This window comes from Talpa occidentalis, unplaced genomic scaffold (assembly GCF_014898055.3).
Source record: "Talpa occidentalis isolate TD23 unplaced genomic scaffold, MPIMG_talOcc4v2.1 talOcc4.6, whole genome shotgun sequence".
NCBI classification, from domain to species: Eukaryota; Metazoa; Chordata; class Mammalia; order Eulipotyphla; family Talpidae; genus Talpa; species Talpa occidentalis.
In genome coordinates, this window is record NW_023604972.1 from 88,861,714 (window position 1) to 88,870,599 (window position 8,886).

Consider the following 8,886-nt stretch of genomic DNA (forward strand, 5'->3'; position numbering starts at 1 on the left):
TGTGGGTTTTCCCACTGTGGCCTTGAGTTCCTGTGGCTGTTCTGTGGTTTTGGCATTTTGGAAAATGCTCAGTTTGCTTTATGTTAAATCATGAGAATGTTTTAGATAAGAATGATACCTTTTAGCTTAAGGACAGAAGATTGAATAGTGAACCAAGTCATAAGCATTTTCAGATTGATTACCAGCTGTGGTGCTCACTATTCTAAGACCAGTTATGAAATAATTCTCACTTCACTAAGATAATAGTGGGCTAGAATTTCTTCCTGCCCTTTCTTTACCCTTCTCTTGGTTTTCAAAGAAAAAAGAAATTACCCATACTTCTCCACAGATAGGCGATCTCTGTGAATTCACATGAACATTCCAGATATCCTAAGTCTGACATGAGTTTGTTAATAGTTTTTTGGGAAAGGACCATTATCAGATACCAGTTTCAGTCTCCCATTAATCTACCTTTATTTCTTAATGTCTTTCTCATTAAAATTGCTGCAGTTGCAAAAGTCCTTATCAGGAAAACAAGAAGCTTATATAGGTAGTTACTAGGAAAATAGGGTTGGAAGAAGTACTCGTTAGGAACATCAAGAAGGCAGGTTTTGGGCCTCACTGGTGGCGCAGGACTTGGAGTCTCAGCGCTATCAAGCTACTTCAGCCACTGCTAACCATTGCAGCATGCATGGAGCCCCAGTCGGGGAGCAGACCACCTGGCATGGCAGGCTTCTGCTGTCTCACCTGCTGCTCCCCTCAGCAGTGTACTTCAGTAGATTTGCCTGTTCTGCTCCCCACTCCGTCTCTGGTGAATCCTCTCACCCCCTGCACCTCTGGCCTGTGGCCCAGTTTTTGTATGCATGCATAAATGAGAAATCTTAAAAAAAAAAAGTGCAGGTGTTAATATTTATATTTTGACATTTGCTAATGTAGTTACCTTCATACTGTATTAACACCTTTAATTCCCCCTAAGCTGAAACATCAAGTAATCAAAAATAAGTAATGCTGCTTTAATTTTTTGATTAATTGGATTTTGTGTGCTTAATACTGGAAATAATTGCAAAAAGGGTAGTGTTTTAGTTCTCACTTAGAAAAGGGATTGTCTTAAAGTCTGTGTATTCATAGTTTTGAAGAAAGTGAGGCATATTTTTATGTAAGAAATAAACAGTTTCCATTGGGACCCATTATGCAAAAGAGGATAAAGAATTAGACTGCTAGCATCCTGCAAGACAAATTTCATGTGCATAAAGTACTACACCTCTGCACATACCCCAGCTTGGCATTTCTTTTTATATCTGATGCCAATGACAATTCAGACCCACAGGAAAAGGAAGAAACATGGTTATCATTGACTGGAATGATCTTAGGCAATTTGTCAAAATTGTTTTTTTTTTTTTTTTTTTGGTAGAGATAGTGTTGTTACTTGATTAATTTTGTGCACCACTGACTTTAAAAGAGAAACAATGGTTAAAGTGTTTCTGTTTTTTTCTTATAGGTCCTTCAGTCTTGGAGACTATGAGGGAGCCTCTGCACCCAGGGAAAATGTTACCCTTTACAGGGGGGAAGGGTAAACCAGTAGGGAATACAGTACAATCCCAACCCTACTGGGAGGGGCGGGAGGGAGGTGTTGCCGTCACTGTATTAAGTCGATGTTGGGAAACGTTTTAACATCTGGAGCCTTTGTGGGTGGAAATCTGTCTCCAATTACAACTCAGCACTGGATGTGAAGAAGCAAAAAAAGAAAAAATAACCTATTCAGTCTACTCACAAAACAGTACATTCTGGAATATTATGGGGAATTGTACCAAAACAAGAACCATATAAATGATGCATAGGGACATGAAAGAGGAAAAATTCTATAGTGCACAGTAAAGGAAACCTAAGAAAGGTTTCCTTTCCAGTAAAGAAGCTTTTTTTTTTTTTTTTTAATTTAAAGGTTTTTATAAATTTTCCCACATGATGGGGTCTGTTTTGCATGCTGATGAAGAACCACATAAATGAAGCTAATAGAGTTAAAATCAGCTTGCTACCCATAGAAGCAGGTTCTTGGAAGTTACAATTTAAGGTACCCCCAAAATGCTGGAAATAAAACATAACAAATTTAAACAATGAAGCACCCTGTGAAATGCCAAATGAGTCACTCCTTTTACCTTTGTGGGGTGGGCAGGGAGGGAAGAATAAACGGGGTTGGGCATATCAAACTAAAGATTGACATCTTAATTTTGCATTAAAACATTTAAATGTAGTGGATATAATTTGATGGTTGTACTTCATTAGATTTAATTTCTAGGCCAAGATGTTACTTTTAAAGTGCAGTTTAAGGTTCAGGCATGCATTCTGGCTCATAGTGATTGAAAGTACTTTTAAATTAGTGGGAAAGTAGCATGCTTGCATCACATAGAGTGAGATTGGTATTCATTTACCTCTGTTGCGCCAGTTTGTGTTGCAGTTTACCAATTCAATATAGCCCTGCATTTAAAATTCCTTTTTAAGACTTGTGGATTTTATTTTTATTAAGAATATAGGTATAAAGTACTGTAGTTTACAGCTAGGCCTTGAAATATCTTTTTAGGATCTGTTAGGAATAAGATTGATATTGTATTGTGTGTAACCTGCACAATGTGGAAAGCTGATATACCTGTGCAAAATCTTTGCCTCTGTGCTGTCAGTGTGATGTGCTTTCTGCATGGTTATATACTACTAGTGATTTTATCAAAACTTCAAAAAGTACATGGTAAAAGATCTGTAAGAGGCTGCGTAAATGTTAGTTGGCACATAAAGACAATTGTAGAAGTTGAAGACATGATTGCTATATTTCAATGTTTATTCCCATTCAACATATTGGCTTCGAAGCTTTCTTTTTTTTGTTCAAAGCATGATCTTAAAGATACGTTTAAGTTAATGGATGTAATGCAGGGTTCCTACACTGTATTGGCGCATGTTGGTGGCCCTCTGTGCCCTAGATATATGCACACAGGGTGCAAGTAAAAAGCTACAGAGTGAAAGTTGGTTTGGATCCTCTTCATTTCATTTGTTTAGCTTTTCTGTTATTTTTCTCTACTTACATGTATTCCTGTGAATAAATCCTTGTTAAGTTAACCCTTTACTTTCCTTCCATGTGTATTTTCTTATATACTGTGAATGTGAAAACCTAACTGGTACACTTGATCTTGTGTCCATATGAAAGTGCAAGTCTTTATTAATTTGGATTGCCTGAACAGTGTATCCCATGATGATGAAGGAAAATGGAGAGATTTTTCTTTTTAACTCTGCTGGTCAGAGGTGAAGCCACACCTTTCCATTTTTCAATGCTGCATATTTAATCTGCAACAAAAATGTTAAGCCATAACAACCTTTTTATATTTTGGTTTGTCACCTTTGCATTGCAGAATAAATACTGAATAACCATTTTTATAAGCAGTTGCTCCTCTCTGCATGGTTCTGTTCTTCTAAAAGTGTTGAATGATACAGCCATTGCACTGAAGCTTGAGCTGTATGTGTGTGTATTTTTACTGTTTCAAAAAATTTCAAATGCATGGTAGCATGCAGAAAGGTTTTTGTTATTGTATGTATGTGTGTATGTGTTGTTTTTTTTTAACAAGTTCTTTCACCTTCTTTCTTCTACTTTGGCTTTGCAAATTTCAGTCTATAGAGCCTGAAATTAAATCATTTTTTATAATGCCCAGTTGTTGTTGTTTTTTTTTTTTTTTTTTTGTTTTTTTTTTTTAATTATAAGTTGGATCCAAAGGATATATAGCATTTTGCTTTTCTCTTACCATTGTTTCCCTGGGAGCTTAAAATTTGCTTCCTAGCTTGGTTCTTAAAACTTGATTAGTATAGCTATTTTATCCTTTAATTCTAGTGATACTCTATATAATTTTTCAAATACTTTTTAGAATTTAATATGGGAGCTATTTTAATACTTTGAAATAATAGAACCATAAATTGAAAGAAGAGCAAAATTCACCTTTAAACACTTCGAGACAAATATAAATGCAACCTTCAATAGTTATCAGGTCTGTGATTAACAATGAATGCTGTATTAACTGGAACGCAAAATTGATTTTTGGTTAGGCAGAGAGGTAACATAAGAATGTTACCATAATTTTGTAGTTAACCCATTTTTAAAGTAAAATAAAATTAATATGACTGACAACCTAAGATTGGGTTGGAGTTTTTTTCTTTGTGGTTTTTTACCCCGAGATTATTTGTTTTCTACCTTATATTGTAGATACATAGTACAGCATAGGAATTTGCAGAAGCCATTTAAGTTATCTTTTGAGGTAAGCTCTGATTTAGCATTGTTCTGATAAAACAATACATCATGGGATATCTATAAAGCAACTTAATTCTTGTGGTGTAGTCTTAATAGTTTTGAGTCTTGACTGAATGTCTATGAAATTGTGAGTTTGTCTTTGTTACATTCCAGTGTTTTCTGCCTCTTGGCATGCTTAAGGCACGGCTTAATTCATCTGCTCCTTACACACTAAAGTGCTGTTAGTGTGCTCAACTACAGCAATAGCCGCTGCTAAGTGATGTAGATTTTCTACTTGAATATTTTTATGTTGTAGGAACCTCAGGAGGTCAGTGTTTACTGTTTTATATATGCCTTCTTTTTCCTGTTCGAGCTTCTCTCTTTGAAGGATTCTAACAGAACAAAAGCTGCTGATCAACCTAAGTTGGAAACAGAAAGTGTATTTAATATAAATTAAATGCATGTTTGGCAGTTCCATGTTATAGTTCATTAGTAAGTGATCTTAGTGCCACAGATATTCATTTATTCAGGAAAGAATATTGCTTTTTGTATTGTCTAATCTCTTTAATAACTTCATACTGTGTAAAAAAATCACTTTTTTATATTTTGGTTGGTTATTTCCTAAATAATCAACATGTAAATAATCTTTAAGAGCCAGTTCTGATGCTTTACCTAATTGCTACTTGATTTTGTGATGTAAGTTAGATTTCAGAATAGATTTTAAAACACTTAACCAAGCCATTACATCTTAAAAACAAAATAAGTAGCATACATTTTGTAATTAACATATTGATAAACACTGTGATTTTTTTTTTTGTTAAAATTTTTTCATTGGTCAGAATTGCTTAAATTGCATATATTGTAAAATAGGATCAGATGTATATTTTAAAATAATTTCAACTGACTATTGAAATGCTTTGTCTACTCAGTTATAAAATAATTCAGATACAAGTTTTATCTCAGGTGAATACTCTTGTATCCATTTTGCTTTGGTAACATGCTTAAAAGGTGTCATCTTATAGTTACATTCTATGTTTTTTTTAGTGTACTTTATAGAGGCTTCCCATTCAATCTGATTTTCCAGTCCTTATTTTAGCAGACTAAGGTGGTATAAATCCTTCCTGGTGAACCTTTTGCATGCAGGTTTACCTTGGATGTTCAAGTTGGTCCTCCTCCAAATTTTCAAGAAAGTGGAAATTTTTCTGTCGTATATTAAATTACCCTGCATAGTTGAAATGCCAGAATTTAATTATGTCTTAAACCCTTTAGTCTAAATTTAATGAATCCTTTGCCGTAAAAAAGTGGTTTTTTTGTTTCACATAATTAATCTATATTATTCATATTGAATGTATTAACAGATAAAGGTGCAAAAACATTCTTCTCAAGAGAAGAGTGTATCATGCATAACTGCAATTTAAGTCCTTCCTTTAGTAGTACTTTAAGAAACAACTTTGCTTATTGGAAAAAAAATTTTTTTTTTTTTTTTTACAAATAATACAAAGGGGAAGACACTAATTATTGCTACTAATACTGTCACTGAAGTGTCGGCAATTGAGATCTTTAAGAAAACTGTGGTCTTCAGATTGTTAGGGGCCTGGCTGGGATAATCTAAATGAAAAATCTGATCGATAAAGAGTTGTGTAACAATAATATCTAGTAATACCATGCAAGAGCATTGTATACCAACTTAATATATTTCATACTGTATTAAATATGGATATATTTCTAATGCTTCTTAAAAATTAAATTTTGCATACAGGTTTCATTCACTTGTACACTTTCCAGGTGACTTGTGACTAATTTTTTCAGTCTTACACAGAACTTTCCTCCATTGATGTTGCTTAATGTAGAGGATTCTTTGTCTTTATGCCTAACTATTATGCATATTAATTTTAAGGTACACCTTTAAATTATAACTGCTGTTTGTTGTCATTTGTATCCCAGAATGTATTGTGTTTTTTTTTAATGTATGCATAATTTTGAGGAAAGTTAAAATGGTGATTTTTTTTTTTCCTTCACCTTTGTACATTTTAAAGCCAAATCAAATCTGTTTGCCAAGCATTATTTCACTAATTAGGAAAACAGTAGTTTACCTTTTATTATAATTTTTGTTCAGCTACTATAGAATTCCCTTATTCTATGGCTTGGTATTATGTAGAATTAGCTATTTGCAAATATAATTAACTTCCTAAAAACCTATAACATGGTTAGCCTGTAAGGCAGTGTTGGTCCCCTCCTAATACCAGCCTCATAAAGGGGTTCTGCTGTAGTTTTCCCATATTACTTCATTGTTGTTTTCCTCTGTGGATATATAACCAAATTCCTTAAGGTGGGATGATATTTATGATGATAATAATTAGACAATACTGTATAATTAATTTTACATAACAGATTATCATCTTTGAGGAGATGTTTAAACGTGGTTAATGACTTCATATAAAACAATATTACATTTAATATTCATGTTAACATTGGGTGCAATAATTTAGTAGTTTTAGCTTTAGTTATAAATAACTGGATCTTTCTGCTAACAACTTAGGTTGTATGAGTTATGCTTAAAAGCTTTAAATCTAATGTTTCCTGTACCTGCCACACTATGTTAGAATGTGTCCTTCAAACATATCCTCCTGCAACTTCTCAAACTGTACTAAATTGATATTTCTTGAAGTCTAACTCTGTGCTAACAGATCTTCATTTTAAATAGAATACGGTTTTAATTTTTGATAAGCTGCTGAATTTTAAAGAGAGTTTTTTGGGGCCACCAAATATTTTGGATCATGCAGAGAATATATATTGTACTGTAGTAATTTTGTATTTACATTTGTATGTGACATAATAGATGTGAATGTTAATCACTGCTTGACTATGTTAATAAAGTTGTTTAACTATAGATGTTTCACTCTGATTTTTAATGAAGAAAATGAACTTTCTCTCCATTTTGGGTTTAGATAGGTCTTGTGTTTCTTTGGTTTTGTTTGAGGTTTTTTTTCCTTTGCTTACAAATTAATGCACTCTTGTTTTACATTTTTTTAATTATTTGTATAATGTAGTAAAGAATTATTTCTTCACATTTTAGTTTAACTCCAGTTGATAAATTTCTAAACAATTGATTTCAGGTTCAGGTTTGGGGGAAGAGGAAGGGAAAAGTACTATTCTGCAAAAAAGAAATTAAAAGGTGAAGTTATTTAACAAAACTTTCTAAGGGTAGATTGCATAAATATGTATGAATGTGTGTCCTAATAAGGCTTCTTGTTTGTCCTTTGAAAAATTAAAACTTATAATTTGGTAATATTTATGAAAGTTTTTCTCCTCAGGTTGCATATCACTGGTTATATTGCATTTCAGGGAAACTAACTCGTCAGCTTTTTGATATTTAGACTATTTTAGGACAATAAAAGGCCTGAGATTAGATATTTTTTTTTTAAGGGAGATGTGGCTTAGATTTACTTCCCTTTATTACCCCTGCACATAATAATTTGAGGTTCTTCAGATGTGTTGCAGGAGGCAAGAACGTGAAATTCCAGAGTCTGGGACTTAGACTGTGGGAAAGATAAAAACCAGCCTAGTCATTAAAGATTCTGATTTGCTGCTAAAGTTAAAATCTTCTATAAGTCTTAACATTGTGGCAAAACTTAAGTACAAAGTGTAAGTAAGATGTTTTCATACTACAATCATCCTAACTCCAATACTGTACATGTGATTGTTCAGGAATTATTGGGAGAGTTTACACTGTTCTGGATAGGCTGCAGCTCTTTATTATATAGTTGACTGCAGAAACTTGAAGCTATAACTCTTTTTTTAACCCTTAATCTCAGTATTCTGTGTTAATTCATTGTAAAAGAATATCCTGAAACAGCCATATAGATCTCTAGTGTTCGTTTCAATAGAATGTGCGAGTTACGCTTAAGAAATGCAGTGTTAAAACTTAGCAGGAGTGGTACAAGAAAACATTTAAATGCATGTTATAACCTTGATTTGACAATTTAAATTTTATTCTAAGTGTTTACTTTTCAAGCTTCACATTGCCTTTTAAAAAACCTCATGAAACAATTTAAGAAAGGCAAGTGAACAATTTTAAGTAAATTTTACTACAACTACCCAATGATATGACTTAATACTTCTGTGCACATAAGAGTAAGCTTTATTTTAGAAATGGTTTGCAACACTGTTTCAGGGGGATAGATTCGCACCAGGTCAGATGTATGTTACCACACTGAAACACTAAAGCAATAATCTACCATAATCCATTGGGTTCTCTCACCTCTACCCAACCTCTGTCCTTCCCTTCTGGTAGCCTCATTTCTGTGCATTTATTTATGCATAGAAGAGCTGGGGTGGAGGCCAGAGGTAGGGGAGGTGAGAGGATTCACCAGAAACTGGGGAGCAGAACAGTCAGATCTACTGAAACACACTGCTGAGAGGAGCAGTGAGCAAGACCGGAGAGGTCTGCTGCTGCGCCATGGGGTTAGCATAGTTCTGAGACTTAACCCTTTCAACCACCAGGAAGGCCAGTTCTGTGTATTTAGTATCTAAAACTACTTGTTAACAAATACACGTTGACAGAATTCTCAACTGAACTATTCTCTGAACAATTTGCTGCTGAACTATGCTAACCCACATGGCCTTAATCATTGTTGAACTTGCAGAAG

General features: G+C 33.7%; 1 protein-coding gene across 2 annotated transcripts in view; it reads left to right on the forward strand.

Annotated features, from left to right (window-relative positions):
* Nucleotides 1-7,145, forward strand: part of TNPO1 (transportin 1) — a 92,814-nt gene extending 85,669 nt beyond the window's left edge. For both annotated transcript variants that reach the window (XM_037529941.2, XM_037529942.2), the window contains exon 25: nt 1,478-7,145. The gene's annotated coding sequence lies outside the window, so the exon portion shown is untranslated. The remainder of the gene's footprint in view (nt 1-1,477) is intronic.
* The last annotated feature ends 1,741 nt before the right edge of the window (nt 7,146-8,886 follow it).